This window comes from Poecilia latipinna, unplaced genomic scaffold, assembly GCF_001443285.1.
Source record: "Poecilia latipinna isolate Pla-1442-1.1 unplaced genomic scaffold, P_latipinna-1.0 Scaffold969, whole genome shotgun sequence".
Taxonomy (NCBI): Eukaryota; Metazoa; Chordata; class Actinopteri; order Cyprinodontiformes; family Poeciliidae; genus Poecilia; species Poecilia latipinna.
The window spans coordinates 1-24,140 of record NW_015113585.1 but is presented as its reverse complement, the minus strand read 5'-3'; the positions used below and the strand labels follow the sequence as shown (position 1 = coordinate 24,140).

The following is a 24,140-nucleotide window of genomic DNA, read 5'->3' as shown; positions in this document are numbered from 1 at the left end:
GTTGGTCGCTTGCTCTGCAGAAACAAATGTCTTTTCTCTCTATTATTTTGCGTTTTGGTTGATAAAATCAGTCACTAATTGGCTCTGCAGTCCAGATCTATCACTGTAACAGTTGGGTAGAGAAACATTTTTGTCTTACTGAGACTGTGTTGTTACTTTGAGGGAGTTCAGTTTGTGTGTGGTGGGTTTTGATTGGAAACCTGTAGCACTGGTGAGGTGGGTGGGCAAAAGTCCACATTACAACCACTTGAAGTGTTTTTAACTTCAAAAAACACATTTTTGAAGTTAAAAATGAAGGTTATCCTAATCACAGGAAAGCAGCATGCTACTTTATCTGCCAGTAGCTGTAATTTTTTGTCTGATTGGTTTATTGTAGGCTTAAAGAAGAGGTATCTGTAAAAGATGTCCTTTATTTCCAATTTAAGAGGCTTGAGTGAAAAAAAGTACTTCCAGAGACACCGTTAAGCAGATCAAACGTCTTCTTGAAAACTCTGTTTTTCACATACAATTCCTCTAGGTATGAGACACATCCAGCTATAGATTTATGAAGGAGATTTCAGAATGGTGCCAAAAATACACCTGTAAAACCCAAAACATCAGTGAAAAACAGCCCCAAACATGGTAAAGCAGTTTTTTAAGCTCACAAACCAATTGTCGTTGGCTCCTTTCTCACAAAAATATTTTCAGTCCTTACGCATGTTCCCATATGCACACATTAGCTCCCACCCACAGTGCTTCTCTGCAACCTCCCACACTAAATAAATTTAGATTATTGGCGGAAAAGTAGTGCAAACTTACTTCACACATTTTGCCAAAACAACAAAAAAAAAAACTGAAAAGAAAACAGATCTTATTGGCATTCTTTTTTTAGGAACTTAAAAACATGAACGTCAGACTTCTTATATATTTTAGTTTTATTGAATGTGAAACTACACTCCCAGCTTGTGTATTTACATTGGAAAATGTTGAGAAAGATAATTTAGTCATCATATGTTTACAGATTCAGTGAAACTAAAAATATAGCAGTAGGAATTAAATAATAGCTCTTTATTTTTGGATAGGTGCATTTTCTTTGAGGTGTTGTAGGACTACACAGAATGCCATTGTTCCCAGAGTGGACAATTCTCTAAGTGATTTTTGTTTACAGAAATCAGATTCCACTGCAAATTCTACTATGTAAAATAATAGAATGTAGATTTTGAGATAATGACAATGCTCATTGTAGCTAAATAAATAAAAAGCTGGTACTGCTTTTGCAGTTTTGATTCTATTAGGCATTAAAAAAAATTGCATTTTTGCCTAAGGAACCAATTCGTACCAACCTTGTGGACATTTAATGCCACAATGCCTGCTTATTTTACAGTTATAGGATGCCAATAAATGGCATCTACCATCAGCAGACCACTAATGGCTTCTTTGGTTTGATTATATGTTTTTGGATACTGTAAGAGTAAACGGATTTAATTGAAAATCCGAATCACAATCAATGATAATAAAGCGTAAGAAAATAATTTTATCAAAATATGTGATATTTGTCATTATGTGTTACTAAGTACTTACATTACTAGAGAAATAAAGAAATATGCAACACATGGATGTGTAGGAAGAGATACAATGGCAACATGCATTTGAAGTGAAGGTACATTCTGTCAAACAGGCAAATGAAACCTGGCCCAACTTTATCTGTGAGGAACCTTTCTAATGAACGTGAATAATTAGAGAAAAAGGTATTAATCCATCTATTTTGGAAAAATAATTTCCTAAGGTATACGAGTTCCCAGAGTGGACAAGCTCCATTGTCTTTTGAATATTTTAGGTATACTTTATCGAAAAACACTGCAAATAGGCAGATTCTCCATCAATAATTTGAAGTTGCATTCCACAGAAATCTCCACGAATCCTGAACCATGAATAGACGACGGTCAAGTGTATTTCTGCGTTTAATCATAAAACCTGCATTTTTGTAAATGCGATCAGTCTGATAATGAAATTTCCCAGTGGCCTGCCTGGATTTTGTTTTGTTAACCTTTAAAACACATAACAAAGAAAGAGGCCTTACCAGCATAGATGTGTATGAGTTGTTTTGATTCGATTTATCTCTCTCCACTTTGACTCACCAGAGCTCTCTTGGGCACACATGGTCTCTCTCTGTCATCTGCCCCCTCGTTCTCTCTGCCCCAGCTTCTGGTTCACCTTGGATGACCAAAAGGCTAAATGACATTGAAACCCTCCTGAGTCAGCAAGTTGCTAATAAATCATTTGTCCTTTAGATAACTCCACAGATGTGCCCCAGTGCAATGCCATGCGGCTTTGTGGACAAACTTAGTTGTTTGTTTGAGCGTTATAGTAAATGCAGAAAAAAATAAACTGAATTGTGATCTTATTGGAGCATATATGCACACTTTTAGCTCTGTTTTAACAGAGAGAGAAACTTGAACACTGTTCATCAGTTGTATTTGTGATGTACTCTAAAATACCTGCCCATTACCAGAGCAGCACTGGCTGAAATCTGCCAGTCTAAAATAGTAACCCTTATGTAACTGTGGCCTCTGCATGGTGAAAGGAAATGTCAAATGCAGTTCTGCAGCCTAATGGCTTTAAATCTTTAACAACCACACAAATAGAGAACAAATAATGGACTGGATGTTGACTTTGGCAAAGAATAGCTTTCGTACATGCAATGAAAGAATGTTGTAAAAGATTCTTTCTAACTGAACTAATGAATAATTTGGATTACAGCATGTAGTGATTGTGCTATTTTTTTAATAGCCTGTAGATTTTTATTCATTTTAAACATGATTTTTTTTATCTTTTTGATTGTCAATGGCTAATAGATTATGCATATACTTCTGTGAAGTATAGCATATATATTTCACTAAGCATGTAGATGGACAGAAGGCAGACTGCCCACTAGTCAGACCTGCTTCGCTCACACGTCACTAGCCGACCAGCCTTGGGCGGCTTTGAACAGATGGCAAACGCAGGAAGATGTTCCACCATCCTACACCGTTCAGACTGACTCAGTGCTTAAAGTTTATGAACACTTTAACAGAGCTGCATACTTTAAAGAGATTCTCAACCAAATGTTAAGACTTGGTACGAATCCTACCTTCTAGAGAAGATCAAACACATTATCTCATAGGAAAGAGCTTTGGTAGGGAGGCTGTACCTACTGGAATAACCCTTAACCAAGGGAATATTTTGTAGATGACAGAGTTCTGAATATTTCTGATTGATTTAATATTTCCAGCATTTTGTTTTCGGAGTCTCCCAGTTTAAACTCCTCTTCCGTTTGTATTTTCTGTAAACAGTAAATAACCCCTTGGGGGTAATTGGTATTGATTGAAACCATAAAAATATATCCACATGCCACAGTTCCATTAATAAAATCAGCTAACCTTTGTGGAAACGATAATTAAATGAAAGCAGAGTTATGTTTTCACACTCCAAGAGAGGCTGAGGTAGTAATGGTCTCATCAAAGCCATTTTTAGGTATGTAGACCAGAATCGTTAAAGTATTATGTTAGTGACAAACCTTCTTCTGTTTGTTTTTAAATGTCCTCCAATTTACATTTTTCAGTAGAATATGGGTTGTAATCCCATCTATTCTTCAAGCTTTATCTCATGAGAAACAGTGGAGTGTACGTTTGTTACTCAAGTGCAAACACTGCGACAAAATCATCAGTTATAGTTTTATACCTGACAATAATTACTTTTTATTTTGGTGACGAAAAAAAGCAAGATGCTTTGAAGTGATTTTTCTTAGGTTTTACACCCGCACAGTCTGAGATTAATACTCTATTACACTGATTTAATGCTTTTTAATGACATTAAGATCAGTGCAGTAATTCATATATCCAGATCGCAGAAGTAATAAATGTGAAACATTGAAGTCTGACAGAAAAGCAAATGCAGAAGAAATCTGTAATGGTCTGAAATGGGCCAGATTCATTTCCGCAGCTTACTACACACACAGATCCAAAAGTGTGCTCTTAACCCATGTAGTTTTTGGCCAAAGGAAGATTACAGAAAAGGAAAACCAAAAAGTAGAAGCTGGGAAGCCTAAAAGTGAAAGTATCTCAGCGCCAAAGACATGTCTGTCTTTGCCTCATATCCACTTTATAGGTTCTGCAGCATGGCACCAGGAGATCTTTTTACATTTACAGTACTGATGCTGTCCAAAGACTATTATTTTGGTTCCTTACCTACAAAGATAGTCATACTGGCGTTCAGCTTGACGTCTTCAATGTTTGATTTGGTTTTCTTGTTCTGCTTCAGATAACCAAATCAGAGCTCTCCACTGCCTGAATGAGCATCGCTGAGTGGAAGTCCTGGATCAGCGAAGGGGGGGCTAAATAGACCTGTTGCAGTAAAATTCAAGTTTTTTTTTTTTTTTTTTTTTTTTTATATATCCAGGGAATGACACTGTCTACTATAGTATAAAATGACTTCCATGGAGAGGGATTTGCAGGTCACATGCAGCATGGAACCAGGAAAACCAGCTACAAATCAGATTTACCATCGTTCCACAGCACTTCAGCTTCCAAATCCCAACCCTAGACTAATAAATTGTTAAAGACTACCTACTGGCGGATGTTTTTCCCCCTTCAGCTTTATTGCGCTGCTTTGGCTGATTTTATTTTCTACTTTGCAGTTTAGGACACAACATTTTTATGAAATTTAACAATAAACAGTAAATGAATTGTTTGCATTCATGCAGGAACAGATTTCCCGGGCGAAGGATAATTTTTCACAAAAGAGTTTTTCTAGTTACCAGGTGTAAGATGTAACCTACTTTACCGGATCCTCACGTCTTCTACTATCATAAGACGCACACATGTGAACACAACATGAGGTGGCCTAGTTTTTCAGCTCCTCTGTGGTAATCCGATCCAGGACCGGTGAATAGAAGGGGTCTGGGAAAGCTTGCTCTGCCATTGTTCAGATGGAGGAGCGGAAAGAAGAAGAAAGGTTCTGAGAGCATCTGTGAGGCAGGATTGAGTCTTTATGAGCTCTAAACCCTCCTTCCTGACATGTGAGATTCAGCAGTGAAGCAGTAAACTGACTCAAAAATCACAAGTATGGCTTCATTTAAATGTATCGGATCCCATGTAGCGTAGTTGTAAAGTTTCATCCCAAAGAATCTCATCCAGACTCAGGTAGCTGAGCTGAATTTCCGCTCCGGGAGTTCGCAGTACAGATCTTCCCCTGGTGGTTCTGGATTTTTCTATCTTTGCGTCTCTATGTGAAGTTTTTTTTTTTCTTGGTCATAAGCCAGTTGTGATGGCCACCTGCCCACTTTGCCAAGGCTTTGGCAGCTTCCCAGATGGTTGACCCAGATAGTCGAGAGAGAAAAGGAACGAACTGTTTCTCAGACTCGCTTCAAAACGTGCACCTGTGAAGGTGCTCCGCATGCAGAGATCCACCTGGGCGGGACACCTGGATGTTTACTGGGTATGAACCCTGAAACAGTCCTGATGTAGCAGTTCTGTTACTGCGTGACTCTTTTAAAAGTTTTACAGCTGCAGACCAACATTTGTGATTAATTGGTTGTTTATTGTAGCAGACTGCAAATATTTTAACTCACGTTTCAAAAAGAACTGGAAGTGCATCAAACTACTCAGACGATTCATCTTTTAGTATTTGCCAAACATTTGCAAGACACCTTTAGTTTCTGTTCATCTCCTAAAGACTAAATCTAAGGATGGATGATTAGACTTTGCTTTTGTTGATGAGCAGCATTTTTTCAGTTCACCTCCAGGTATACATGGGAGTTAAAAGTCTATTGCCAAATAAATGTTAACAACAGAGGAGAAAGGCTTACTTTTATGACTAATAAAATTGATTGAAGTCACATCTTTAGTGCAAATGTGTAACTGAAGATGCAGAACCTCTGATATTCTGCTACTACTTGGGTTGTGGAGCCTAACAATTTGGGAGGAAATTATAAATGAAATGATTTTCCACAAATAACTTGGAGTTATGTTTCACAGAAAAATCTGTGAATTTGTGAAAACTTAAACGCAAATAGCCTCGTGTCCACTGCAGTTTCCAAATTCTCTATAGGGATCAGACTTTGGGAAAATCATTCCAGGCTTTCATGCTTACCTGTTTTAGCTATTCCAGAACCAGATTGTATGTCTGTTGGTATCACTGAGGTGTTGAAACACCGAAGTTTGGACATGTATTTTACATGAGTTGAAGTTGAAGAATTTGAAGGTAGTCGTCGGTCATTCTTTCAACCAACAACGTCTAATTTAGCACAACTTCCTGAAACATTCTTCCTGCCATTGTGGACAAATGGCTCCGTCTTTGTTTTGTCTGACTTTTCTCAGAAGGCTTTTGATTTGGCCATGTGGGCAGCTGCAAATATCAGTGAAGCTTGAGAAGTAGCCATTTTGCAGAAGCTGCTTCTTTCACTGAGACAGTGAGACACATTTTCAGTTAGTCTCCAGTTCATGGCAGCTTTGTGGCGATACCTGGGTTGTTCCTGAACATCATTACCGGTTTCTTTTCATCTGAAAGAGACGGTTTGAATCTTCTCTAAGACTTGACAAAGTAGTAAAACATGTAGATACTTTGTACCAGTTGTTGGAGTGAGACTCTCGGAATGTGCATTTGTTTGGAATTGTGTCCAAAAGAATTTCTCAAGTTGTGTACGTCTAATGATACGTTTTTTAAGCCTTCACTTCTCATTGTTTAGAGGATTACTCAATCCAGTTAGTGCTGTCAAACAAAAGACAGAGAGAATTTGCAGCTGCAGTTAAACATGACTACTGACCAGTAGGTAATGCTCCATTGCTCTGATAACCCTTAAGATATTTTTGAACGTTTATTACAGCTGTTAATTTACACGAAGTCATTTATTTCCTGGACAAAAAGTAATGCCTTTTCTTGACTGGGGGTTGGTTGTTTTTGTCTTTAAAAGGGGAAAGCATTATGCAAGATAGCTTTTTTGAGCTTTATATAATTTTATAATGTTATTCCCTCATTGAAATCATACCTGGAGTTTTGCTTTCATTCTTTAAAGGCTTGCTCTCGCAAAGTACTGCCTATTTCCATAAAGGTCTTCCTCAGAGCTCCAGCACCCAGACAAGCTTCTGCCTCACAGAACACCTCTCAATAACTCAGCTCCTTCAGACTAGTGGCAGCAGTCATTAGCAAACACCTCATGGAAATGTGCGTCTGCAGTTCCATGCTCCTAAGTCCGATGTGCCAAGATAAGTTTTAAATGACATAATGGAGGAGCATTGAGGTGATGATGTGCTGATGGCAGTGTACCAATTTTATGAAGTCAGATTGTAAAGATTGTTTTATGCTTGGTAGATACAGCATTTTTATAACAACTTTAGGTAACATAGTTGATTGAGCTATAAAATTACATTATGTCCCTGAAAAAGACATAATACTGACCCTTTAATATTTACAGGCTGCAAACATTCACTACTAAAACCAGATGGTTGCTTTAATTAATGATGCAATTTGAACAAAAACTTGTGATGCAAAGAAATGTGCAGTGATGGCAAAAAAGCCGAGATTTAACTCCAAACTCCCCCCATGTTATTTTTTTCTCCTATTGTATACACAGTTCTCTTGTCCTGAAGTGGTCCAAGAGAAATAAATCAATGCAACTTCAAACCACAAGGGTGCAAGATCAGAAAAACTGAGAATACTACAGCAGTACGTGGGCTGATAACCAAGGAACTCGTAAAATGTTGGAACTGCGTTTTGTTTTCAAACAGGAAGCGGCCTCTTTGACTTTCCTCTCTGTGATTGTGGGTGTTTAGCTGCAGTCAGGTGTGTTTCAGTGCAGTAATTATCCTCAATGTCACGCCGCATTGCAATGCAGCAAAGATCTCTCTTGTGGGGGTGTTTTATTGCCACCGGGTCTGTGTGAAACTGAAATTAAGCTGACTGTTAAAACGTTGTAATTTTAGGCACACTACAGCAGTTGTAGCCTTACACACCACCTTATCTGTGTTTTTACACTGTTTGTGTTTTTCCTGTGGTTTTAATGCCCCCTCCCCACTTCTGTGGCACACAGGAAATGGAAAGTTGCGCCGGCAACATGGCCACCCAGCAGGCCAGAATGATAAATTGGCTGAGAAGAGGCTCGTTCGTCACAGCAGAAATTGCTGACGTGTTCGTTGCAACATATAACAAATACAACAAAGAGGGAGAGGACAATTCAAATGAGAGCAAATGTGCTTCTTCAGCATGATGGGACTCTGGCTGGGTACCCCTGTTGTGGATAATGAGCAACTTATGAAGTGTTTTCTTTTTAGTGTGTGTGTGTGTGTTTTCAAGGGCGGAGAGCGGGCACGGCTCGTCTCCGACATGCTATTCATCATCTCGTCTTTGTGCTCCTAAAATGTCCTCGGATCTCTGCTGAAAGATTGACTGCTCGCTGTCAGTCGTTTTAAATCACTGTCACATAAATGGTGTCGACACCTCCCGGTTCAAACTTGTATCTAAACATCTTCATACCAATGAAGGGTGACATCAGGTTCATTAAACCGAGACCCCAGATGTAGGGCTGAAACGGTTTATTGTGATGAATCGATTATTGAAATTACTTGGAGAAAGCAGACCCAGAAAAAGGCCATTTGCTGAGAAAACAGAACATATTCAAAGCAGTACTTAAGCCAGAACTGTCCAAAATATTTACACATATCATGTTTGAGAAGAAAAAAAAAACCTTTCTATACAAATATTTTACCCGAAACTCAAGTGGCAAAGTTTTAGCTTCACCCTGTTCAGATTTTGTATTTTATTGCGTGTAAGGGAATAAAATATTTCCTTGTTTAAAAAGAAAAGATTTTAATTATTTGTTTTATTTATATCTTTAATGTATATCTAGTATAGTTTAAAGAAAGCGTAAGAGGTTAAGTGAAAAATCTTTAAAATATGACCTTTTTAAAAAAAATCCAATTAATCGCTTAATCGTCAGAATAATCAAATAATCGTTTGTTACAGCACTGTCTTGATCCTCCAGTTCCTAGAAAAGGATCAGGACTTTTTCCTAGTCAGTTTGAGTAAATATTGAAACAGAAAATTGTTTATTTCCTGTCCCATTGTTTAAATGATCCATCCGTCCATCCATCCATCAACATCCAGCCTGCTCAAAAGCAGGAACTTGTTCACACCATGTTGGTTTAGTCGTTTTTGCTATGAAAACAAGAGTTTTCTCCTTCCTGCTGCAGCTCTGCAGGATCAGAGTTGAGATGAGGGAACACCACGACAGCTGTGAAAGAAAATCAAAATAGCTCCGCTTTATTAGCAGTCACTGCAGCACCGTGTTTATGCTAAAATAAAACTGGAGAAGCAACAGAGTCCGAGGAGGCGTGATGCATTTTGACATGCCTTCTGTGTTGTGCAGCAACATCATCTGTGACTCAGTTTAAATCAGTCTTAAATATGTGAAAAAAGCACCTTGAATTTGAAAATAGCTCTGCTGGCTTGCGCTCTGCTGCCCTTTTCTCGCCCTTCCTCTATTACAGCTTGTTGGCTTTGCCCTTATGTCCATCTTGCCAGCAAGGACAAACATAGAGCGGCCTATTGTTTGCCTGTATTGAGCTGACAAGTATATATGCACATATATGTGTCTGCCAACACACACACAAAGATTCTTGTCATGTTTGGGCCAAAAATCTCAGAGCCACAGGCAACGAAACGGATACATCCTAGTCAGGGAGAGAACTGGAGGTTTGGTTAAAGAGGGAACCACACCCAGTAAGCCAGGAGTAAGAGTTAATGGTTGGCCTGGGAACTGGTGGGAACTCCCATGGGAAGAATTAACTCATTTCTACTCACAGCCCTTATTATTTAAAATTCAATCTGAATTACACTCTTCTTTTTTGGGGACAAAGCAGTGAGCTTAGCTGATGGTTTGTCCTGAAATCTGCGGTCAGAGGTTTCACTCTGGAGTCTAATTTTAGAGAAACGTACCACCTTCGTGGATTCCTTTTCCTTCTCTGCTCGCTTGCTGATAAAAAAAGACAGTTTTGGCTTTCAGTGATGCCGCATTTAATCTACAATTCTCAGTAAATGATGCTTTTTTTTTAAGTAAAATTAGTTCATTTTTCTCCACCTTAAATCTAACCTTATTCTGCTATGTCACCACTAACCTTCAGTGCTGGCAAATATGTTGAGGCCATGTGGCTTCTGTGATACTCCACTGAGCCACCAGCTGCTTCGTCACCTGCTTCAGCGAAGCCTCACCAGGAGCTCACAGCACACGTCCAGATCCTGACTGCTGGTCAGATTCATCATGGATCTAACCAGGTGATCGTACATATGTAGCAGTTTCAGGTTGATTATGACCTCTGATCAAGCCAAAATAACTCCGACTTCTTGAAAAAAATGAACGTAGTGGAGCTTTCACAAAACTACAATTTCCAAGAAAAATACTCAATATCTTTTGAAATATCATGGAAACTTAAAAGAACAGGGTCCTTTTTAGATAAGAGCTAAAAAGGTAATTAATTACATACTTTCCTTAATTTTGGCAAAACCATCAAGAGGAAGCCATTCATCCGTTGTTTAATTAAAATACATCTATTGCTATGTTCACACGGCATATATGTGCTGCGTGAACATAGCAAATACATAGCACATATAATTGCACTGTGTGCAATTGTGACCCAAATCTGATTTTCCCACTGCTCAACAACTTTAAAATTGATCCAAATATGGCAACACTAATTATTACTTTCTATAAACTGCTGCTGTGTGACGTGTACGTTTTTCTTCACCATATGCAGGTTGCATTGAGGTCAGGAAATCTCATAGAAGTTAGTTAGTATTAGCTTATAGCGTTAGCTTGCAGCGATAGCACAACTAGCATCCCGCATCCTTCAGCATTTTGTATTTTTCTTGTCTGTCTTTTAGTCCTGAAAATATGCCATTAATGGAAATGTCATCCCTCATGCTTTGTGTTTTGAGTTGCCTACTCAAACTTGAACTCCTCTCTAACTAAATCAATCTGAATATGCAACATACTGATAAACAATATTGACTTCATTGGGCTTAGAAACCATACAGATGCCATTGTTGACAGCAATTGTGTCCTCTTGTCTGGATTTTGTAATGTCTGCTTTGTAATTAGCATTACTATAGCTGACATCTGCAACTTTAAACATTTGTTTTAAAGAGATACATAAAAGAAAGTGCTTTTTGACATTTACGGATTGTTGCTGTTGACTCACTGGCAGGAAGCTCCGCCACAGCAAGGGGAGCTGCTGGGTAAAACAATAGGAAGCATTGCAACACCCAGTCAGAATGGTGATTCAGCTCAAAGTGTGAGGAAAGATGTTCCTTTTCCCAGTTGGCTGCATCTAAAAGACGAAGCAAGTGCAAGAAAAGGGGATTCATGCACATAGACTGAAAAAGGTTTTGACTCAATTTAACTTTTGACCTTTTCCTACCCACACTTCTCCTTTTCCTCCCTTCCTACTGTCATTTTCCAAACCAATTTGTCAATGTAGATACTAAATAAATTGATGAATATTGGTAGTAAATCTCCTGTGAGAGCTTCTCTTTGCATTAAAAAGGTATAAAACAACCAAAACGTTAAATTAGCAGCACCCCAAAAGAATATGTCAGAGCATCAGAACAGAAGACTAAACACAATGCATATTTCACATGTTCAAATGCAGAATAAAATAATAAAACGAGAGTTTGATGTAGAAGGAAAAAGGAGTTGAGGAGGTCTTTTCAGGCCTGAACCAATTTCTGGATTTCTTTGGAATATGAGATGCTTCTTCCAGTTTTGACCAATTAGTTAAAGAAAGAAATGAGAAAACAATGTTCTTTAAGTCATTTAAGTTTTTGAAAACAAATTAAAATTGAGGAGTTACACTTTTATCCTCTATTTATGCATCAAAGCACATGCCCATAATCTTTATGTAATTGTTAATAAACTCATTTTAAGTCTTTCAAAGTGAAAGCTAATGGTTTAAGAATTTATAGATGCACAATGTTGGGAGTTCTTGGTTTTAATTTTCATTAGAGGGGCCAATAAGCTCAGATTGATCACCAATCTTCCAATCTCTGACCGATTGATTCACTGTTAAACAGCTAGACACTTTTCTGACTTTGTTAATAAAGACAGGCTTGTTGCAGATAAGGTAATTTCAATGAATCAGAGTAAAGAGGCTTATACATTTATTTTAGACTGAAAACATTTGCTTATTAAAATGTTAAATAATTTAAGCCTGCAGGTCAGCTGACTAAAATCTACATTTGATTATGATCTTGCATTCCAGCGCAGTTATAGCTGTTCCTGTTACTGTGCTGCCCTCTGCTGGAGGAATACAAATAAAACAAAAACATTACCATGGGGTAAATGCGTTTCTAGGGACAAAAAGTGGACGCAGTGATCCGGCGACTCTCTGAAAAACAAAAGCAGTTCTGCTGACACGCGTCCCACTTTATATCTGAACTGAATGATGTCACAGTAACTGTCAGAGAAAAGGACTTAAAAAGCATGTGTTACCGCATGGAAAAGTAATTTAGAGTTTGATTAAAACATGTTTTGTCATTGCACCAAAGGTAGGTCAGCGGGAGGGGTCAGTGTTAATGGTGTGTGTGCCCAGTCGTTACTAAACCACTGGCCTAATTTTTGTCTGAATACCGCGAGCCATGGTTTACAGTCACGCACTCCTCATATCAGTCGACTGATTTTTCTTTCATAACCCCCCATTTCTAATATGCCCAGCCTCTCAAACGTAATTACGGTCCAATATGGTATCCAGTTCTTTCTCTCTTTTTTTTGGCCTGTGGTGTGATCTGAGAGGAGGTCTGCAGCTACAAAGGCTCACCCCTTCTGTCTCTCCTAATCTCTCGCACCGTCTCCCTCTCGCCAAACTGTGTGAGTGTTGCTGACTTCCTCACAAGGAAATGAGACTCCACTCTGGTCTGTCTGGATGTTTTTCATCTGCGTTCGTTCTCGGATATTGAGGCGCTGCAGGACACGCGCGTGTCTGTCGGTTTGCTTTTTCACTTGTTTTCCTCTTGAGATAACTCCTTCAACTTGGGAGTTGAAATAAGGCTGCAAAGAAATGTATTTCAGAAGCTCTTCAGAATCTAAAAGTTCATTGAAGGTGAGGTTGTTCTTTTCTGCTTCTCCACTGGTTCTTCGTTTGCTGCTTGTTGTTTTTCTAAACATCAGCTTATTTAAATTCCTGCCAGTTTAAAGTATTTTTAGCACTTATTTCCATCGGCTTTTGTATCCTAAAACCTGTGTCTGGTGCAATACTCTGCTCTTTTTAGAAGATGCTTGAAAATCTTTAAAATAAATTCATCTCTTAGTTGTTCTCATTCACTGGAAAGAAATCCCATCATGATTTGAAACATTTGTTTTTAGCCGCTTAATATTTTCCATTTTTACAATATTTTACAAGTTTAGAGTCTTTCTAGATTATCTAGAATCCTGATCCTCTTGGGAGCTTTTCTATAGGATTTAGATCTAGGAGCTGAGATGACCATAAAAGAAGGTTATTTTATATTTAGTTTTATTATATTCTTTCTTACTTTTTTCAACCAGAAATGACCCACTGACATTTAAAATCTAATTTACTTATTACAATATATTTTAAAGGATTTTCTGGTCATTATTTGCAGCAGATGTGACAAGAAACTATTTATAAAAGAAACGGGCCCACAGCATGCCAGATCCTTCACCATATTTAATAGTTGGGAATTCTCTAACAGTGAATCTTTGGGTTGCATTTTATTCTCAGTCACCATTCTGTCTGAAGACAAAGCTGGGTCTGCGTACAGTCTTGAATATTACAACTACAGTTCTTTAAACTTTTTGCTGCGACTGGAAATAGACGAGTTTTGAGCATCTATTTGCTGACTTATGAAATCAAGACATCCTTCAGTGGCGTTTCCTCTCGTCTTTCCAATTTTGATGAGCAGAAAGGAGAAGTTAATCTCATTTTCGCCAACCCTAGGATGTGATTTATTTATTTTTTTTCACTTACACCAGTCTATCCCAGTGAATGGCACATATGTGGAATCAAAACAGGCAAAAATGTAAAAAGTAGAGCTTCGCAATATTTTGAGTCACAACCATCTATCTCATTATTAGCAATATTGCAATTCAAAAGGACGGCTTGCATGCAATATTTAGTAGTTTATTTGTAGTTCATGGCCATGCATGTAATGTCTGTTTTTGATTGCTGACATGCTAGCAAAAAGTGGTGAAGATCGTAAGCAATATCATGATGAGAATATTCATACAATAGCATCTCAGTGACATGTTTTCCTGGTGCTGCTGCAGCCCTAAAACAAATACTTTCTTTGGATCTTTAGAAAACCAGAAGAACTACCGATCCAGACCAGCTTCAGAGAACCAGGAGAGTCTGGTAGGTTGAAAGAAAAACATAAGGAAAGGAGTACAGCACTGCATGCACCACATGCTTGACTTTTCCCACTTAATTTTATGAAATTTAAGTATAACAAATACTCTTCTAAAATAAGCCTCGTCCCATGCCAATTTTAATCCCCTGATAGACAAAAAGTTAAGGACTACTAATAAGGAGTTTATACAGAGAATAAGTGAAAATATGCTCAATTAAATTATGCTGTAGTGACACTGTTTAAGGTGCCATTAATTGTGGCACCAGTTATATTCTATTTTTTAACACAGGATCCTGACCCCACTAATGTACTGAAATTAAAATGTGGATTTTTCAATTTTTTAAAAAATTCTCTTTTCATTGTGGGATTATGCTGCGGCCATAAGATATGAATTTATTCAAGATATTTCCACACATCTCCACTAGAGTAGAGCGTACTGTTAATTTCTCACTAATCTGCTTTGGGGAAAAAGCTGGAAAAATGCAGGATAAATGCATTGAGGGTAAAGTAAGCTTCAATGAAACACGTGTTAAGTCATATTCCATCCTTGGAAATAGAGTTTATAATTCATACAAGCGTCTCTGGAAACACTTGAAGAAAGGGGGAAAATATTGTTCCCACTTGGTTTATTCTTAGATCTCTGTGCATTTTAGTTGAACACTCAAACTGACCACAGAAGCCTGGATTTCCTCCCTTTAAAACAGTTTAAGAGCTTGTTTTTGTCAAGGTTCTTGTTTCGCTGTCAAACCACACTAAAAGTCACCAGGAGGTCAGCTGAAGCGTCTTGCTGGGTGACCACAGCTTCTCTCCGCTTCTCCTCTCAGTCAGCGATGCTACTGCCAAGACCGAGAGCGCTCTGAGCGGGGTTTGCTTTTCACAACTTTTACAATATCACATGCTTCTCTGACTTTATTGTTGCTGGCTCGCAGAATGTGCATGGTCTATAAATTTAAATTTTTAGGGAAATGGTTGTTATGGTCTTGATTTGAGGAAAATAAAGTAGCGCGCAGTCGGAGCAGATGTAAGTCAGCCAAGGCAGTGGTGATGGAAGTTGGCCAGCTGAAGTTATGATTGGCCTGCACACAGAAGCATGAATGAATTTGCGTCTGGAGTATATTTATGTTCATCATTTACTTTCTCATACTGATTCTCTGCCCCACAAACATTAACCTGAATCTGCTGGCCTGTGCCTTCCTCTCATTCACTTAACCTTTAACCAGCACCTTAAATATATTTAATGTGAAGCAGCTGGACCTGAAGAAACGCTACATCGTTGGTCTCTTGTGTCTCATCAGTATTTTTGGAGGAAGCCTTTCCTAACTCTTTCTGTTCACCTCATTCCGCCTCCCTGTCTTCATTTCCACTTCTCAGCTGAGCTTTTCTTCGTTTCTTTATCTTATGTTCTCACTCGAGGGTTTTTCTCAATATCCTCGCCTCTCTTTCCTTTGTACTTCTCAGGCTTTAATGTCTGTTATTCTCCCCCCTTCTCGTTTTGCATTCCTGCACTATCATCCCTGTCCCAGAGTGCTATATCTAGAAGAAAGACAGTGGAGCTTTGAGGCTTTCTAGTTCTCACATTTGCCTGGAGATTCAGTTAGTTTTAGCTCTTTGGAATTTTTGTACAATTATTCATTGAGAAAAAACAAACCCAAATTAGGAGATATATGTTGTAACGTCCCACATGGATGAGCCGGAAAAGTGGTGATGGTGGTAGGAGTTTGCCCCATAAATGGTAGGTTGACGGTTGACAAGGACTTAAAATATTCTGGTGTCTTATTCATGAATGGGAGGAATCTGGTTAGGATGCCTCCTTAACAACATTTGTACCAGACCTATTGGCACAAATGCCAGACCTATTGGCACAAATGCTGATTATCATTAGTGCAAACGGTTGCCCTTTGCACAAACTCTGTAGATCATGGGAATCCTACGCCGGCCGGTTATAAACAGCATTAAAATCTGTTGTTGCTCCTAACCAGCTGATTCAAACAGCTGAATTAGCTTCAGTTTACTTAGCCCGGCTCATGAGCCATTATTTGATTTTGGTTTGTTGAACCAGGGCAACATATAAAACATGCAGAACACCAGACCTTGATTGCTAACTTTGGGATCTACTGCTGAAGACAGTATAGGGTCCAGACTCTATTTTTGGTCTCTTCTCTTTAGCTCAGCCCTCAGGTTTTTTGAATGATTTTAGTTTAGGGACTGAGAAGAAAGTTTAATGCCTTTATGAAGCATTGCTTTGCTGATTTAGTTGCATCTGTTCAATTATTGTCCTGCTGAAAGACTTACATTTTTATTTTAAAGGCAGAGGCCACCAGATTTGTATTTGTTAAAACATCTCTGTATTTTCAATAAGGTGTCCAGCTTTTCCGCCATACTTAACAAAAGGGAAGGATGCTTTTTGCACATAGTTTTTTATAAAATACATTTTATGTTGAGTGGTTCATTTTTAAAAACTCAATCTTATTCTTTTCTGACCAAAACACACATTTCCAGTTTAAGGTCCAGTAGAGTTGAGCAAACTGGTAGAACAGAAAATCACAGTAAGTCATGGAGGAAGGATCAACTCAGAAAAGTAAAACATCAATTTAAGGTTGCTTCAGTCACATTGTCCGTTGTTGTGGTGTTGATAACTATATAACTTGAAAATAAAAATTTGTATTAGTTCATTTAGCTGCAGATTATTTATGAATCTCCTGGGTTCTGTATGTCTTTTTTTTCTGGTCCAGCACATCTGTGAAAATGTGATGACTTTGTGTTCCAATGACAAAGATGTCTCACTCTGCCAAAAATCCTGCTGAGTACTTACCTGGAAAATATGTTTTTCTCTTTCTCTCCAACAGGTTTTTCCAGTCACAGACTTTCTGCGAGATCAAAGGTCAGTGTCAGTTTTTTATTCATCCTGAAAACATTTATAACCCAACAAAAATGTTATTTACAGCCGTGTTATCATAAAATTTGGCACACAAAGTTCAAGATTTAGTTTTAAAATGCAATGGCATCATAAGACCACTAGAGGGAAGCAGAGTATTTTTTGCAGAGTCAAATTTTTTGGCGACTTTTACAATTGTTAGGGAATAAGAGTTCATGTAGATAAAAAAAGAACATTGCTTATCATCTAACCAGGTTGAGTCACTGTGCATTGTTGAGCTGTCTATATGTGTGTGTGTGTACTGCTTTCTCTAACTACAGCATGTTATAGAGCAGGGGCATAATTAAAGGATCTTAATTGCATTTGTATCTAAATTACCTAATTACCTAAAAAACGGATTAAATTAGTTAGTTGTTTTTTGGGGGGTGGGGGGTTTGGCAAAAATCCTATGTATTCAAGCTTCCATTTCAACATGTGTTAATTCCTACCAGTCTCTCCTCTCAGCCAGTCTCCTCCTTCTCAGTCCCACTCTACTCCGGTGCCTTCCCTCTCTGGCTCCTGATAGGGCAGCCATGGAATCAACAGAGGAGAGAAGTAGCTGGAGGAGGAGGAAAGAGAGGGAGGGATGGAGAGACAGTTTGGGTATGAGGGTAGAAACAAAGAAACGCTGCAGGTGTTGTGGAGTTGAGCATGTCTGTTGCATGACTTTACTCAGCGGCTGAAGTGTGATAGCGTTGGCTGTCAGAGGTGCAGGACTGGCAGGCTGATTTCAGCTCAGGTTTTACCTTGTTCCTTCATAGCGGTTTAGTTGATTTTAGAGAATATTGTGGAGTTCGAAAGCATGGCCCTTTTTACCAACGATGTGCACAGCCTGGGCTCCTATTACTGCCTGATCCGACGCAAGTTTAAGAGGAGGCGGAAGAAGCGCTCCGAACGCAAAGGTAACCCTAAGAGTTGAAGTTCTGTCGCCTTGTCTGATGCTGGGACGCAAACAAGTGTTTGCAGCTTTGAAACAAGTGGTTTTAGGTTGTTTCTTTATGACTTTATGAATGCTTGCTGAGTCCAGAATATTAAATTTATTTTTGTTTTTCATGGCTGCATATTTACAGCAAAGTTTATCCTAAACAGGTGAATTTCTGTCAATCTGTGAATGTAGTTAGTTTGATTTAGTCCTTTTCAAAGTTTGAATATTTTTTGAAAAAAAGGCATGTTGATATAAAAAATTTAAAAATTTTCAATTTTTTTTAGGAAAACCAAAATATTCCTTTTATACCCATGGCAAAAGACATCTTCTCGACAAAACGAGTGACGTGACCAAAATTTGTCTTGTTTTTTATTCGTTTGAAGTTCATAGTTTGATTTATCTTTGATGGGCTAAAAGGATCTCTGTGTAAATTTACAGCCTTGTTATATACAGATACAATAAGAAATGGGTGGGAACATTTTTTCCTCCTGGATTTACTTTAAAAGTTATTCATACCCCTTGCAGATTTAGATTTGAAATCCTTATCCCACTAAGTAGATTGTTTTCACGGGAAATGAGACCGACACCTCTACTTATTCAATAAAACAATGTAAAGGGAGTGTTTGATTAGGAAAAAGTATTAATTTGTATACTTTTGTCAGCCATTTTTATTTAAAAAAAAATGTAGACTTCTATTAAACCTATAATTGCTGTTCAGCTTCTTGAATGTCTCCAAAGTTGCTTTGACCTTTTTATCTATGATGTCGATATCTTAGTCTCTTCCATTATCCAATTCTTTAGATTATCTATCATATAAACACCTCAACCTTCACTGGACCATCTAAGAATTATTACTTTCAGTCAAAATAGATTAGTAGATCAAAATAGTCTAAAGAACTTTCCATCAAAACCACTTTTATGATAACAAGGAAATCTGTTTGCATGGAAGCAAAATACAAAGCCACCTGCGTCTGTATAAAACCTTTACAAAGACCTGTAGAAATAGGTCACTCTTCGACAGCAGGTATTTTTTTCTAACAATTGGACATAAAATGTTCAGCAAAATTTAATGAAAAGTTGCTAAAAGTGAGGAGTGGAGCAACGTCTCTGCAGTTCTTCCAAACGCGACAGCAGTATCTAATAGAGAAGGATGTTCAAAAACTTTTTTGTTTAGTTTTGTCTCCTGCATAAAACATTCCAATAAATCACTTTATTTTCCAGAGAAAACAAATCGATTAAACGTCAGTGTGTTAAATCTAAGGCAATAAATGAGTTCAATTACCAGAGCAAGCCCTAAAATATCAAAATCATCTCCTTTTTTTTTGCCTGAAGAGACTCCAGAGATGTGTTTTCTTTGTCTTCCTTCCCCTCCGTGTCTCTCTGAGCGAGGCGGGTCGCAGCTCATCATAATTGAAGTTGAATGACGAGAGCCCTTCAGCGCTCGGAGCGTTTCTCTCCTGAGTTTGCTGCTCCGCTCCGGGGGATTAACCAAACAGAGAAGGTAGTAATTACTCAGGTGGCCACAGCTCAGCGGCAGCATTAGCCATGTCTCAGCCACTTGCTTTGACATCCGCCAACCTCCTCCGTACCGCCGCCTCACCTCTACCGTCAAGTCCATTCATCCAACTAAACCCACCTCTGCTGAGGGAGCATTTTATTTTTTTATCCTTTGATTTAAAAACTCCAGGTCTGCTCGCTCAGAGTGAATATGTCTATCAGTATTACCCAGCTCTGTTTCCCGCCTCTTTTATTCTCCCACTCTTATCACCTGGGAAGGAAATTTGCACTTTTTGCCGGAGAGAAGCGATGACGAAGCAGGAGGAGAAGGAGTTTGGCCCGACTCTTACTCTGCTTTAGCTTTCTTCGATTTCAGCTCTTCAGTGAATTCCTGGGTTCTTGAGTTCCTGGAGGTTTTTTGTTCGTTGCTGGATCACTGATCACTTCAAACTAAATCTGGAAATTCCCCGTGTCGATTTCTCTTTATAATCTGGAAATGATCTCAACATTTTCCCACCAAAGCTGCTTGTGTATCACGAATTATTCCAAAACTTCTGCCTCACTTCCAAATTACGTTATTTTGCAAACGATGACTAGTTCCTGTGTAAAAATGTGGTTGTTTAAATATAAAGCTGTGATTTTTAACCTGTTGTCTCACTAATCAGCACACCTCAGGGAAAAAGAGACATGAACACTGGCTATCCCCTGTTCAGACATTTCTGTCTTCCATGTTTTATGACAGCGACATGAAAAACACTGAAACCTTCAGGCCGTAATTATTGCATGTGACTCTATGCAGCCACGTTGAAACAAAGCACGTCCGCTTTTAGTTTTAGGCTCTGCATAAATTTGAACATAATAAAAAGAATCTGGTCTTTACAGGGTTTTCAAGTTACTTAGATCTGATTTCAGCTGTAAATCTCATCTTGTTATTCTTTAATAAGCCAAAAAATGGTGAAAGTAGAAAGTGGTTTAAAAAATACCAAACAACTAGATACAATGTTAAGCAGACAGACAAATTTTATCCACAGAAAACAGGACATCCTGGTTTGAAAAGATATTTTTTTTATTCTTCAGGTAACTTTTAATTTGATGTTTGGGTTTAATCTATTACGAACTGTTAAAGTCTCGTAACTCCACGTTTAGTTTATAATTTAACTTTAGTATATTCAATAATGCATCTAATTAAAATAATTTAGTTTAAACTAAACTAAGACTCTTTTCTGCAGCACATTTAAGTTTGAGATAAAGCAATAGATTTTAACATTGTATCTGTATTATATTCTTAAGACTGTTATTTATTTATTTAGGTGATTTTTTTAGCATTTCCATACACTCGTAAAAAAAAAAAAAAAACACGTTGCTGAAAAAACCCAACAAAACAAAATTAAACAAAAATAGCAAAAGAAAAAAGAACAAGACAAAACTAATACAGAATTATATAAACAATATTTAAATCCCTATCAATTGCAAAAACAAAAATGTAAACCAAAAAAGGTGTAAGATTACATAGAAAATTATATAGATAATTAGCTTTTTATACACAGCAAATTATCATTTTTCTAAAATGTATCTTCATCAGTAAAACCAATAAAAAAAACATAGTTTATGTTTTTTTTGCAGGTATTGTATGAGTGATACTAAGTATGAAAGACATCAGCAATGACCTTGTGAAGAGTTCATTACTTGCCTGTCAGTCAGGGAAGGGTTATATTAGTAAGTTCATCTTCATCAAACATTGAAAGAGATTATCCATAAGTGGAAAACAAGTTGTGACAACTGAGAATCTGCCAAAGCTGCAGATATCCTGGTACATTCACCCTACGGTCAAACTGTGCGATATCCAGATAGCTGATTTTAAAGTCTACAGGTCTCTGCATGTTATAAATGGTGAAGTTGATGAGAGTAGAAAGAGGCTGGAAAACGTGGAAAGAGAAGCGAACAAATGTGGGAACAGGGCTTAGGTTTGCAACCACAGGACTTCAGAAGAAATATCTTTTGGACCAAAGTACAGACGTCTGACCCAAGCAGACCAAGCAACAGACTCTGAGTATCAGCAGGAAAACACAAGAGTGAGAGCCTGATAAAGACAGAGATTTACAGCTAAAAGTGATTCTGTAAGTTATTGGATCACAGCTGATATGGTTTCAAGTTCAAGTTGGTGTTTAATATTTTAAGAGCCCATAAGGGTAAGCAAATGCTTTACTTTATCCCAATCATTTTACCATAAGTGTATACTGCAGGGGCATCCAAACATTTTGTCACATGGGCCGAAGTAATGCCCAAAATAATGTTCTTTTACCTGCTCAACAATAAATAAAGCAGGCGTGCAATACTTTAATTAAACAAATACACTAGTCACGTTTGTTGTTGGAAAAAGATGTGTAAATTATTATAAGTAAGAAAACTTAAAAAGGGTTTTGCATGTTTGCCTTACATGTTCTAGGTATCAATTGGAAAAAAATAGAAGAAAATGTAGTTATTTATAAGCAGTAAGATCTGGATTTAGGTCACTTTAAAAAAAAACTGTATTTAACCAAGTTTAAGTGTTGATATTTGAATTTGTATCTTTTATTAACATATTATTACGTTTCTTACAGAAATGTTACTGACATAATTCTCAGCTATTACTCAACTCCAGTCTTTGGATATAAACTGAATGATGCATTAACCTGTTTCTATGTGAGGGATTGTGATTTAGCTCTCAGTGAATTAACATATAGCGCAGAGTGACTTTCAAAAGACTCAACTTAAGCATATCCCCGGTGCATCTCTCATAAATGTGCCAAACCATGACACTTGCAGACGATGCTTTCCAATGGGCCGTATATGAAAAATGGAAAATGGGGAACAGAGGCCTTTTCTGCCTCGCCAGCAAAATCTCTAAAATGAGCTTTTGCAACTTGAATAGTGTGGGAGGGGGCTCTCCACCGCCTGACGCTTCAGATCCATCGCTGTGAGGGGAAGACTTTTCATGCAAGATTTTTTTTTTCTTTTTCTTTTTTTTTGTAGCTTCATTTTTCACTTGTTCCTGTATTATTTTTCAAGCCATTTGTAAATTATTGAATGGTTTTTTTTGAATGCCTCACATTTATTATTGTTATTTTCTTTAAATTGATTAGCCGGCCTTGAACAGCTCGGATTAACTTCTGACATCCACAGCAGATGAAGCCAAATAGAAAACAAAGTCCCATTCATTTATATTAGATAAAAAAAAAGAGCAGATGATTAGAAGCAGTGCCTGGCTGAGTACTGCAAACACAGCGGCACTCTGTCATAATAAGAAATGAGTTGTGTCTGCCTGTCTCAATGTAATTAGCTTTGATTAGCATGCTGCTAATGACTATGACGGACTGTCGCAGGGGGAAACAAAAAACTCTACTCTGTGGGATCCTTCAAACCACTGAGGTTTGTTTAGCTGACTGAGAGAGATTACAAATATCTGCAGAGATTTGAGATTGCATAAATATGAGATTGTTTTGCCATTTATTATGCACACTTTATGATACGCTCTGCAGAGGAGGAACTAAACCACAACTCCGTCTTCTTTCCATTCACCTCTTTGTCGTCTGTCACAACCTTTTCCATCCGACTGAGGTCTCCCTCCATGCCCTGTCCTAACTGTCCATCAATTCCACCTCATCTGGTTGACAGCAGGAAGACCACGAGGTGTGAAATTCAGCTCCTGCACGACGCCGTCTGCAGGTCGCAGCCCCGCACAAAAATTTTACATGGATTCATCCACAGCTTTGCGGTATTTTACTTTCGGACGTCCCCCCTTCCCCACCTCACACATGAGTAGACACAAACATGTGGAAGTAAATGGAGTCAGGATCATTTCACCAGGCCTTGGATGTGATAAACGATGGTAGGTGTAAAGCTCCATGGACATCAAATCAAGGAGAATAGAGGGACAGAGGACATTGGTGTGACTGGGTCCACAGCTTTCAAACCATGACTTACTTTCCTGTGCATTGCTTAACAACACTTTTGAGTATTTTTTGTCTGATTCGTAACTTCTTGGTTTTTGTACTGTGTCATACACTTGGGTGGTAAAAGAGGAAAAGATGCAGGAAAGCAATGTTGGGAAGCCAAAACAGAGTAAAACGATTGTCTGGACTAGACCTAGACTTTGAAAATGTGGTCTTAAGTCCAGTACTGAGTGCCAACTGCATTTGCGTTTACCAGGTGTGTATTTTAAGTGTCTTTGTAAGATGGAAAAAGTAGTCACAAGTCAGCAAAAATGGGTTAATTGTAATAGATTAGTTGCAATAGATTGATCCCAAATTAATGTTTTGATATTGTGGATCCCTAGTTTTAAAGTATGTGGATTTAGCAGAACTTAAGTTTGTTCAAATCAATGCCTTAGACCAGTGGTCCCCAACCTTTTTATTACCACGGACCGGTAGACTTGGAAAATTTTGCTGCGGCCCGGGA

At 38.1% G+C, this 24,140-nt stretch overlaps 2 long non-coding RNA genes across 2 annotated transcripts in view; one reads left to right on the top strand and one right to left on the bottom strand.

Moving 5' to 3' along the window:
- LOC106958201 (uncharacterized) overlaps positions 1-18,799 on the top strand; it is an 85,879-nt gene extending 67,080 nt beyond the window's left edge. Inside the window, exons 3-5 of the long non-coding RNA XR_001427109.1 lie at positions 14,320-14,372; positions 17,214-17,248; positions 18,043-18,799. This is a non-coding gene — a long non-coding RNA (uncharacterized LOC106958201). The remainder of the gene's footprint in view (positions 1-14,319; positions 14,373-17,213; positions 17,249-18,042) is intronic.
- LOC106958203 (uncharacterized) lies at positions 4,422-24,139 on the bottom strand. The gene is made up of 3 exons (XR_001427111.1): positions 24,075-24,139; positions 7,095-7,097; positions 4,422-4,432 (listed from the first exon to the last, which is right to left on the bottom strand). It is a non-coding gene; the product is annotated as an uncharacterized LOC106958203 (long non-coding RNA).
- Between the last annotated feature and the right edge of the window lies 1 nt (position 24,140).